This window comes from Gadus morhua, chromosome 16 (assembly GCF_902167405.1).
Source record: "Gadus morhua chromosome 16, gadMor3.0, whole genome shotgun sequence".
NCBI classification, from domain to species: Eukaryota; Metazoa; Chordata; class Actinopteri; order Gadiformes; family Gadidae; genus Gadus; species Gadus morhua.
Window position 1 is genome coordinate 27,755,318 of NC_044063.1, and position 12,811 is coordinate 27,768,128.

The 12,811-nt window shown below is 40.5% G+C and overlaps 1 long non-coding RNA gene across 1 annotated transcript; it reads right to left on the minus strand.

Annotated features, from left to right (window-relative positions):
* Positions 1-264: 264 nt before the first annotated feature.
* LOC115560891 (uncharacterized) lies at positions 265-856 on the minus strand. Its single transcript, XR_003979853.1, has 3 exons — positions 819-856; positions 580-639; positions 265-340 (listed from the first exon to the last, which is right to left on the minus strand). It is a non-coding gene; the product is annotated as an uncharacterized LOC115560891 (long non-coding RNA).
* Between the last annotated feature and the right edge of the window lie 11,955 nt (positions 857-12,811).

Consider the following 12,811-nt stretch of genomic DNA (forward strand, 5'->3'; position numbering starts at 1 on the left):
CAGCCCTCCACCGGCGTCTCTCGTTGATGTTAGAGTAGACGATCTGCATTGCTGGGAACTGCCGGTGGAGGTACTGCAGGTCCTGCTTCATTGCGGCAACAACCTCAACTCCCTCCAGGCGTCCGAGGTCGTTGCCGCCCACAGTGGATGAGCAGGACATCCAGGGCTGTTCTTCCTCTCAGGGACTGCAGGAAGAAAGGGATGAGGGTCTTCCATCTCAGCCCGCCCCAGCCAAACCAACTGACCCTGACCTCTAGGCCAAGGTGGGGGCCACAGGTTTCCCTGGCTCTCTCCTCTCCACGGCGGACGTAGCTGTCCCCGATAATCCACACTTCTGGCCCTAAAGATTACAAAACACAGATTACTATACATGTAAATACAGAGTGAGGGGACTGTTTATTTATAGAACAATATAGCTTAATATATCCTATTCATACAGTCATTAGCTTATGTCATATGCAGTATTTGTATGAATTCAGTAAACATGTCATTCTAATAATTTGTCCTATTAGGGGACACACAGACAATACAAAATGATGTTCTGTGAATATATTCTCCTAAGTCAAGCTAAATACTTACTTTTAATAGGGGGTTGCCCTGGTACTCCAGCCCTTGTCTTTTCCATTTGATTTGCAATAGCTACAATATAAATATAAGAAAAAAGGATTAAGGTACCTAGCAAACATCCACTGTAGACATCCAATGGTAGCATACTTTAATATTTCTGGAGAGCTGTAATGTTTTACATTATTTAACATTATAGATTTCTATTAAGAAATATATTTCATGCAAAACTCATAAGAAACTTTAAAATGTACCTTTTCGATTTCGATGAGCCGACGATGCGCACATGGAACTAGCAGTGAGAGTGGCGGATGGATCCATTCTCTATAAACAGATGATCATGCAAACATTTCGGCCTTTCCACCAAACTCACTTGAGAAGATAGTCATCGATCAATCAATGCGAAAATGACTGGTTGCGTTGCTATCAACTGCGTGAATCGATCGAAATCCAAGATAGCACTTTACAGGTATGTGAAAGATCATTTCTAAACTAATAATTAATAATTAAAAAAATAGTAAACTAGTAAACATTAGCTTAAAGTTAGAGCTAAGTTAGCCTTAGCCATCATGTTAGTGATGCAGTTTTAAACTTTTGATTGAAGTGATGTACCAATTTGTGATATACACCCTATTCTATATTGTTGTTGTACACTCACATTTTATTTGTTGGATCGTTGAAGATCAAAAAGATAACCTTAATGTTCACACTGACTCCTACAGATTAAATTAAATATTATAGCCTACTAATGGCCATTGCAAACTATTGGGGGAGTACCAGAATGCCATCACGTGTGTCTTAAAAGCAATGGAAAGGGCAAACGACATTTATTATATTTTATTATATTGTTCTGTTATTACTCGGATATGAATGGAATTTGTTTATTTCTGTTCCACTGACTATTTGATTAAATACATGAAATGAAATGTGCAGCAGAATTTTCCTTATACTTAACTTTATTTATTTAGCACCTTTCATGACATACAATGCAGCTCAAAGTGCTTTGCACAACAAGAGACAGGTGTCTTTTTAGAGGAGGCAGGATTTAAAAAAAAAAAGTAGGTGATTATTGGGCGTGTTAACTTGAAATTTCACTAATAATAATTTTTCAGTACACGATAGTATCCCTTCCTATTGTTTTTTACAATAACTTTGCAATATACTTGAAGGTAATAGACATAATTTCTCCACAGGCTCCCGCTCCGACAGAAGAAAAGACTCCGCCAGTGGGTGAAAAACATGAACCGCAAGAAGTGGGTACCAAATGTGTACAGCAGATTGTGTGCCAGGCATTTCACAGAGGACTGCTTCACCATCAAACGCAGACTCAAACCACATGCGGTCCCCACCCTTTTCGGCAAGCCTGAATCACCATCCAAGGTAAGGGGAGAGGTAAGTAATGTGTATCAAGAACGCAATTACTGCCTTTTTAGGTGTTGCCGCTGTTGTTGATGATGAGGTACAGGTTAATCTTTCGGAAGCCACAGAGGTTACAGGTATTGTTGATGAAGCTGTTGAGGTACAGGTTAATGTTTCTGAAGCCACAGCATCAACCAGTGCTGAGCATCATTATGCAGTGGTGAAATCTCCTCTATCCTTCAAAAGGCAGGCTGAAAAAAAAATGGGTGGTGCAGCAGAAGAGTAGGAAATTGAAGATAAAAGTTTCCTGCTTAACTCAGGTCATCACTTCTCTCAAAGAGAAGCTGCTACTTTCTAGTGGCTGTGCAGAGATACTGGAGAACTCCTTCAGTGGAGTCCATAAGACCTTGCTCTCCAGAAGGGCGCAAGGTAAAAGATCGAAAGTGTCGGAGGAGTTGCGTTAATTTGCGATGACTCTGCACTTCTATTCCGCCAAAGCTTATAGTTTTGTGCGTAAAGTTTTTGACCTTGTAATGCCCCATCTTGACACCATCCGGACGTGGTACAGCCACATTTCTGCGGATCCCGGTTTTACAAAATCTGTCTTCTCTGCTCTTGCATGTCATGTGCAGAACAGAAAAGTTGAAGGAAAGGAGACCCTGCGTGCTCTCATGTTGGATGAAGTGGCCATTCGAAAGCACGTGGAATATGCAGCTGGAAGATTCCATGGATATGTGGACCTTGGCTGTGGCACTGTTGATGACAGTGTACCACCAGCCAAAGATGCCTTGGTCCTCATGGTTGTAGCCATCAACGACTCCTGAAAATCCCTGTTGCCTATTTCCTCATTAATGGATTGACTGGTGAAGAGCGTGCCAACATCATCAGTGAATGCCTTCATCGACTCCATGCCACCGGAGTTCTTACAGTCTCCTTGACGTGCGATGGACCATCATGCCACTTTTCCATGCTGAGAGCCCTGGGAGCAACATTGGATGTCAATAACATGAGATCCTCTTTTGCACATCCTGCTGATCCAACACAATTGGTCCATGTGCTGCTGGATGTTTGCCATATGTTGAAGCTGCTCAGAAACACATTGGCTGACGGAGGTTTACTCCGAACTCCAAATGGAGAAATCTGTTGGAAATACATTGAGGAGTTGAATAAACTTCAAGAGATGGAGGGACTACGACTTGGAAACAAGTTAAAAATGGCTCATGTACGTTGGGAGAAACAGAAGATGAAGATGAAGCTTGCAGCTCAGGTGTTCAGCAGCAGTGTAGCAGATGCTCTTGAGTACTGTAACACACAGTTGCATCTTCCACAGTTCAGCGGGTGCGAGGAGACAGTGAAGTTCCTGAGAACCATTGATGCCGCCTTCGATGTCCTTAATAGCAGGAACCCTTTGGGGAAGGGGTCCAAAGCCCCAATGAGGACATCCAACAAAGACCGGGTACAGGAAATCCTGCTAAAGGCTCAAAGGTCACTCTTGGAACTGAAAGACAGCAAAGGCAAGCTGGTGCATTTAGGCACAAGGAAAACGTGTGTGGTTGGCTTTATTGCCAGTTGCGCAAGTGCATGGAATATTTTCCTTGAAGTGGTCATCCAGCCAAATGCACCATGCCGTTACCTCCTCATCTACAAGCTGAGCCAAGATCACCTTGAGCTGTTCTTCTCCTGTCTGAGAGCAGGTGGTGGATTCAACAACAATCCCACATCAAGACAGTTTACAGATGCCTACAAGCGTCTTCTTTTGAAGTCCCAAGTCAAGACAGGAACAGGCAACTGCATCCTACGTGATAATACCACCATCATGGATCTCACACCTGCTGCAGCGAACAACTTGCGCAGGTTTGTTCTGAAGCCTGTGGAGCTTTCTGACCATGAATACCAGCTCTGCCCAAATGTTGATACTTTGTCCGACTACAAGGATGCTGCAATCAACTACATGGCTGGCTTTGTGGTCAAAAAGCTAAAGGAAAGGCATACCTGCATGCCTTGCGCTGACGCTCTTTCTTCATCAACCGTACATCCCTTCATTCTCTTGATATCGTGGAGGTTTGGCAAAACCATCTGACGGGATAGTTGCTGTGTGCAGGGAATCAGAGCATTGCTTTCAGAGAATTTTGAGAACAACTTCCGGCAAACCTCCCCAGGGATATGGTATAACATATTGTTATACCATATCGACATATTGCCATTGTCACTCAAGTACTGGAATACAGTGCTGGTAAGACATTGTTCCCAGAGCTGCACAACCACCTGTTCAAAACCACTTCTGGTTAAAATGGCATCCTCTTTATATTGTAAGATAAGGATGAACCATCTGGCAAGACGGGCAACAGAGAGTCTGCATAAGGACTCTGTTAGACATAAATTCACAAAGCTCATCCATTTTCATCACCAGTAAACCACATTACTGGGAAGGATAGGTTAGATAGATAGATACCAAACATACATAATAACAAAAAAAAAAAAACACCCCTAACTGTAACAATGGGGGATTATCACGCTGATACGTAGTACTTCCGCATTCAGTGTTCTTTGTGCACTGTGACATCCGGTGAATCACTCATCACTCTGGCGAACTGATGATGGAGGACCGGCAGTTCACTTTCACGACATCCCTGGTAAATGTACCCAAAGTCACGTTTTCTGAAGTTCACAGACTTACCGAACAACACTCCATAACAGCCTGCTCCAAACTGGACAAGGGATTGTTTATTTTTCGAGAAATATATCGACTACGAATGTGAGTGTCTGCTAGCTAGCTTACGCTAGGTAGGTTGGCTTATGCTAACGTCAGTTTGGTGTCAGCTCAGTCTGGAGGGATGATGAAATGATAAAAGAGATGAAAAATAAGGTAGACTTGTACTTCTTTGGTACATATATGAATGTGTATCTTCAGCAGAAAGTGAAATGAATGTGAAATGAACTGAATGAATAAAGGAACTGAAAGAATAAAAGGATTTAATTCATTCCCTTTTTCTGAGTACATCATTTACTACATTACATATTAACATTATTTTGAATACTTTCAGGATGGACTGACTGGACTTTTAAATTGATTATAGATGAAAGACTTCTCATTAAATTACATACATGTCATTCAATATATACAAGGTTTTCAGTATACAGAATTACAGCTCCGGAAAAAATGAAGGGACCACTCCAAATGTTCAGTGCCTCTCGTTTTAATATTTATATATTATATTTATTATTTATAGGTACATGTTTGAGTAGAAACACTATTCAACAGGGATGTAGCCTTTTAAATCAAGTGGTCCCTGGAAGTTGGTCATCACACAGCAGACGGTCCACAGCTGGTTGACTGCCGCAGACAAGGTGAAAGGACAGTGCGTTCCCAGATGCGGTATTCCTTGACTCTGCCTATTGCTCTTTCTACGAGGATTCGAAGTCGGGCGATTGCTTGTGTTTTCAGAGCATCCTCTTCGGTGAACTGCGCAGTGGTTAGAGATAAGTTAATTAGTATTATTATTGTGAGTGCTTCAGTCCATCTTAAACATTTGTCTACATATGTTAATGGTCACATTTGGGTCAAAGTTTTAATTTGAAATGTTCATTCCTTTCATGCCTACCTGTCATCTTTTTTTTTCTTTTTTTTTATTAATCTTTTTATTTGTGAGACAGGTAACATACAGACTTGTCCCACAGCGCACCACAACCCTCTTCCCAATTTGACAAACATAGCAAAAATGACAATACAATAATAACAAAGACACAAAACAAACAAAATAAATTAAATAAATTAAATTAAAAATTAAAATAAACACACAGAAGCAGACTATATATCATAACAATAACCACAGCATTATCTATACTTTGTTGGTAGGTCAATTATAGAACAGAGCATATAGTTGTTATTTTTTAACACATCAATTAATGGTTGCTCTGTTAAACTGAGACATCAGTGGAGACCAAAGTTCTTGGAACATTTGTCCCCTATTATGCTTTTCAAAAGTCAGTTTTTCTAGTGGGAGAAGATGGGCTATCTGATCTTGAAACACTGTAATAGTTGGTGAGGAGTCATTTTTCCACAACAGAAGAATACATTTCTTGGCAAAATATGTCATAATAATTAATAGTCTGTATTTTTTTTGAGTCCATTCGGATATCTGGTAAATCCTTTAATAGGTAAACACACGGAGATGCATTGAATTGTATTTCCAAGACTGACTTTGTGAATGAGTAAACTGAGTTCCAAAAATCTTTCAATTTTTCACAGTGCCAAAACATATGCATATATGTCCCCTGTTTGTTTTTACATCTAGGACAGTTCAAGGAGTTTTCTCTGGAGATCTTATGCATTTTTATTGGAGTTAAATAAAATTTCTGGATAAATTTAAAATTGGCTTCTTTGATTTTGTTACTTGTGAAAGGAAAGTGTATTCTGTCAATAATATTTTGCCAGGTGTTTTCATCAAGTTTCATTGCAAGGTCAGTTTCCCAAATCTTCATCAAAGGTACAAAGGATGATTGACAATCTTTATAGAATATGTTGTATAGTTCACAAATTGTACCTTTGATTGTGGTTGACAGCATTAGTATTTCTTCAATTTCGTAATGATCAGATCTTAGCATGTTTTCTCTTCTGAGTGACTGTATAAGATTCCGCATTTGTAAGTACCTAAAGAAATCTGTATTTGGAATGCCGTATTCTATCCTTAACTCTATAAAGGATTTCAACTGCATATTTCTGTGAAACAAGTCCTTGAATTGCTTTATTCCCAACTGAGCCCATTTTTGTATATTAATCGACGCTAGGACTTTGTCTAGATCTGGTTACGATACATAGGAGAAAATGTGGAAGTATAATTGGTAATACCAAGTTTTTTTGAACTGTCCTTCCAAGCTCGAAGTGTATTAACAATAGTGAAACAGTCACTTATGTCCTTTATTTTGTTAAATTGTTTTATAAATATGAGAGAGTCCAAAGGTAAAGGGTCGACTAATTTGGCTTCCATTTTAATCCATTGTGAGTCCTGTCTTCCCAGTGACCATGTCACTACATTTCGTAACTGAGCTGACCAAAAATAATATTGAAAATTGGGAAGACCGAGACCCCCCATGGACTCCGGCTTCATAAGAGTCAGTAGTTTTATCCTGTGCATCTTGTTGCACCAAATAAATTTAGAAATTTGTCTATTTAAAGCATTAAAAAAATCTGTAGATAGGTAACACGGTAACATTTGAAACATAAAATTTAATCTTGGAAGGACGTTCATTTTTATCACATGTATTCTTCCTAATAGTGATAGAGGAAGTGTGGACCATTTACACAGATCGTTTTTTAATCTTTTCTATAAGGGGACAGTCATTTTCTTTATACAAGTACTCCAGCTGCGGTGTAATGCTTATTCCCAAGTATTTAAACCCTTCGGGAGTCCAGTTAAAAGGATATGAGTCGAGCAGTGTTGGTATCATGTGCAAGAGACAGGCGTTAGATTTGTTGACATTTATTTTATATCCTGGGTATTTTCCAAATTGTTGAATTTCATTATATAAGTATGTATGAACGACTGTTCTGGTTCTTTTATGTATAAAATTATATCATCTGCAAATAAGGATATTTTATATTCCTCGTTATTGATTTTCAGTCCTTTAAAATCATTATTGTCTCGTATACATGATGCCAAAAATTCAACTACGATCATAAACAACGAACTTGACAAAGGACACCCTTGTCTTGTTCCTCTTCTTAATACAAAGAAGTCTGACGAAGTCCCATTTGTAATAACAGCGGCTTTGGGGTTATTATAAATTGATTTAATCCACGCTAGAAAATTCTGTCCCATATTGAGTTTTTCAAGAATAGCGAAAAGAAAGTTCCATTCGACACGGTCGTATGCCTTCTCCGCGTCCAGTGCAAGGAGCAGAGAGGGGTTCCGACCAGTGTCAAAATGGTTTATTACATTCAAGAGTCTCCTTATGTTGTCAGCAGAATACCTCCCCTTTATAAAACCTGCTTGGTCTGGATTAATTAATTTAGGTAAAATGTCTTCTAACCTTTTTGCAAGTAGTTTATTTATAATTTTGTAATCATGATCTAAAAGGCTAATAGGTCTATATGACGCGCACTTTAAAGGGTCTTTGCCACTTTTGTGCAATACTGAAATGTATGCCAGATTCATTGATTGAGGGAGTATTCTGTTGCGACAAAAATTATCTATCATTGCCGTAAAGATGGGGTGAAGTTCAGTCCAAAACTCTCTGTAAAACTCATTTGAAAAACCGTCTGGTCCTGGGCTTTTATTTGTAGGCATTAAATTAATTGTGGCCTGTACCTCTTCTTTTGTAAATGGTGAATTAAGATATTGTTGGTCTAGTTCAGTCATTTTGGGTAGTTTTTTGTTTTGTAAATATTGGTCTAGTTCTTCTTGCGAATGAGAATTTTGAGATTTATAAAGAGTATCATAAAATTCAAAAAAAGCTTGATTAATCTCTTTTGGGTAATACGTTATATTGTCATTGAAATTAATGGCTTTTATGGTTCTTTCCGTTTGTTCTTTCTTTAATTGATGAGCCAATAGTTTGCTTGGTTTGTTGCCAAACTCGTAATGCTTTTGTCTAACATAGTTCATTTGTGTTGTAATTTCGTTTGACATGTTAAGGTTTATTTTTGCTCTGGCCACAATTAATTGTCTCCAATTGTCCTCTGTAGGTGTTGCCTTATGAAGTGCTTCACATCTCTTTAATTCTCTCTCAAGTTCTTGTGTTTGCATTCTTTTTACTCGATTTTTAAATGAACCATATGAAATGATTATTCCTCTGAAAATAGCCTTTGCCGCTTCCCAGATGGTATTTGGGTCTATGAGGGGGTCATTGTTTTCCCGTATGTAATTTATAATCCATGTTCGCATATTTGATTTAAATCTTTCGTCTTGTAGTAATGAATTATCAAATCTCCATTTTTTGAAGAATGGCTTGTTCCCCTCAATCTGAATGGTCAAGCAAACTCTAGCGTGATCTGATAAGACTATAGGACTAATTTCACACTCTTTTATCATGTGCATGTGCTTTGAATAAACAAAAGCGTAGTCCAATCTAGAATATGAATTATAAACATTTGAAAAAAAGCTATAGTCTTTGATACCTTGATGTAGTTCACGCCAGACGTCAATTAAACCACTTTCTGCACATAACCCCTGAAGAACCTTCGAGGACCTTGAGCTATAGTTTGTGGTTTGGTTGGATTTGTCCAAAGCTGTCAATGTTACATTAAAATCTCCTGCCATCACCCCAAATCCTTTACAGTTTTCATTGAAAAGGAACACCATATCAGACATGAATGTGGGTTTGTCTGCATTGGGAGCATAAACGTTCAAAAAAGTAATGGGTGTTCCCCAAATGCAGCCTGAAACCAGGACAAACCGTCCATTTGGGTCTGTAATAATTTTTTCCAGATTAAATGGTATTGCCTTGTTAATCAAAATAGCGGTTCCTCTGCTATTACTTTTATATGATGAAAAATAGACCTGGTCCACCCAATCCATTTTTAATTTAGCATGTTCAGTATCTGATAAATGTGTTTCTTGTAAAAATGCCCCGTCTACTTTGTTTTTTTTTAGAATAGATAACATTTTTTTTCTTTTGATGGGATTCCCAATGCCTTTAATGTTCCATGAGTCTATTTTCATATCTGACATGATGGTTGGTGAGGTCCATACAAACTATCTGCGATTATATACATTTGTCCTATAGGTACTGTTGCTGCTTTTATTAAACATAAAACAAAAGAATAAAAACAAAAAACACCATTTACACAAAATACATTAACCCACCCCAGCCATGGTATTATAATCCATGACATCTACCCCTTTACTCTTAATGGGCCAGAGAAAAACAAGAACAGGCTAAATCAAACAAAGAAGAAAAAAAAAAGAAGAATCGAATCCTTCTTGTATTGGCCCCTGGAACTCTTGTCTTCAGTGAAATCATATCCCCTTCTTTTCCCTACCCCCCCGCCCCCTTGCTACTACTGCTCATTATGCTGTTATTCTATATTTGATCACTGATGTCTGGATGTTGCTTAAAGATAATTCCGGTAGTCCGAACACTGAGCCCCCCCTCTGGTCCGCCCAGGACGAAACAGAGCGGGCGACACCGAAACCCGGACCGCCAGTCCCCCCCCGGGCACCCGGCCCACCCAGAATCGCCCCCGCCCGCCCCACAATGGCCGTCCACGTGGGCACACACAAACCCAGCAACCCAGCAAACCCAACAGGGCCGCCGGGCCGTCAGGTCCGCGTACGCCCACACAGACAGCCATCGCGAAGCAGGTAGGGGCGACCCAAAACGAGCCAAACACCCGAGAAAGGACCAACAGCCCAAATCCCGGTGCCACCCACTCCACCTCAAACAAACCAGAAAGGGGGCCCAATGCTCAAAACACCGGAACCGTCCCCCAATTTGTTGAGTGGATAGGAGAATTGCTTATTTCAGAAATAACTCTTTCACAAAAGTTATCCTCTCCCAATACATGTTTAACATCCAGTCATTGCATTTGTCTGTTATTTGAAATAAAAAACGAGTTTAACAGTCTTAATGTGGGGGTGTAGAAAAAAACAAAAAACGTCATCTTCTTACCTCTACTCTGGATTGTGAATTTAAGACTAAACTCACTCTAGCCCGTCGGCAAATGATCCTGCTTCTTTTGGATCATCGAACAGGACAATCTTGTTTTCGTGTAGGATACGAAGTCGGTGGGGGTATGCAAACCCTCGGAAGATGCCTTTTGCGATGTAGATCTTGATCACTCGGTCGAATTCTCTGCGTTTTCGCCGCACCTCTGCGGTCAGATCCTGGCGAATCGTGAGTTTGTTTTCCCCCTCGGTGATTGTCATCGTCTTTGCCACTTGTAGAACAACTTCTTTGTCCACGAGCCGTAGAATCTTGAAGGGTGGTATAATCAGCGTTGCCCCACGATCAGCTAGTGGCTTCTCAATGGTGAAACCCTTGTCTGCCATGCAGCCATCTCCTGGCTCCAGTAAATCCAGCAGTCCACTTCGTTCAGTCAGCTCTGGGTCGGAGATGGAGCCGGTGAAGAGACTAGACACAAAAGTCACAGCACTACAAGGGGCAATCCCAATCAAGGCCTTAAAGGTTGTTGTGTTCTTGTAAGATGATGTTCGGGTAATCATCGACTGCACCGAGGTGCAGTCGATGATTACCCGAACATCTGGACTGTACTGCACAACTTTGCTTGGCATGGTGTTCTTGACTTGCCGTTTACTCATCCAGATGGGGAGGGAGCCAAGGAGAAGGTAACGGTAGTTGGCCCACGGTATAACAACATGGGAGACAGTGGACACACTGACCTGAAACATGTCAGCCAGCACCTTCTCTTGCAGGCCTGCAGCAACCCGGCAGCAGAAGAGAAAAAACTCAACCAGTTGCAATCTACACGTTGGACTGGGAGAAATGGGTTCAAATGTTTGTTTCTTTTTCTGAGCTTTCGACCAATAAACCAACATGGAGGCAGATGGTTGAATAACCTCCCAGAAGTCACAAAAAACATCTCTTGATGTGAATCTGGTGTAAAAAAGGATGTCCTTGTCTGAGACACAAAATCTGTGAAAAGGCACTTGAACCACTTTCAGCTGTGACAGCTCTCATCAGCTCCTTGACTGTTTCTTCCAATTGCTGTATGCATACAGCAGCAGCATCCAGTGCACCTGTATGAGATGAGGAAAAAAAATTAAACATCTAACCCAGATTTTGGCTGTGACTTGCATATTGGAAGCAGTTTGGACGGACCTCTAAAGAAATTGCTTTTTGTAGCTCAATATTCACCTTTACAATTAATTAAGTAAGATATAAAATGCAACATTTGTACTTGTGATGAAGCTTTTCACATTGTGGTTTGGTCAAATGCTGGGACATCAATAAGACTAAACATTTTGTGCCCGAGTTCTGAAAAGTTGACCTACCTCCTCGGTATAACCTACTAAGAGCCCATTCTGTGATTAAACCATAGGTAGCACATCCTGTCAGGTAGGTGGTTTAAGAACAGTATGGGGTAATAGTAGGCCAATATTTCAGAACACTAACAAACACGGTGGTGATGACAGAACAAATCATGTTCTGTCATCACCACCGAAGCTGCGATCTCCTCCATCGGCTCTTATTCACAGGGCAGCGGTTGCTCCAGAGGAAGGGCTGGGTGAACGTCATGGCCTAAGCGAGTTGATGCTCTTTTATAAACAGACCCCCTTCTTGGAAGTCCCCAGTTGTTCCACTGGAAACGGGAGGGTACAGACCCGATTTTCAGTCGCTTGGTGTGACCCCGGTTGGTTGCTAGCTGTAGCGTTAGTGTAGTCTGATTCACTAAAGTGCCGGCTACCAGGGGCGTATCAAGCTTTCCAAAAGTGAGGGTGTTCTGGAATAGGCGAAGAAATAATCATTCCAAATAGCGATGATCAATTATATGAACTTTTACATACATCTAGGCCTACAAAATGGAAGAAATGCGAGCAGATACACTGTGTGTGTGTGTGTGTGTGTGTGTGTGTGTGTGTGTGTGTGTGTGTGTGTGTGTGTGTATGACTTGTGTGTGTGTGTGTGTGTGTGTGTGTGTGTGTGTGTGTGACTTGTGTGTTTGTTTGATACACGCACACACACACACACACACACACACTGTGTGATAAAGCTGAAAGGAGCTTCAGCAGCCTCTGAAGGCTGAAAACATGGATGCGAAGTACAATGACACAAACATGTCTCAACAGTGTAACCGTGTGTTATGTTCAAAAGCACAAGCTGGATCTGTTGGACAGGAAAATGATTGCAGAACAATTAGTTTGTCATAATGAGCAGAGACAAAACACATTTGTAAAGCCACTTGAGGCTGTTGCATGAATGTTCAATA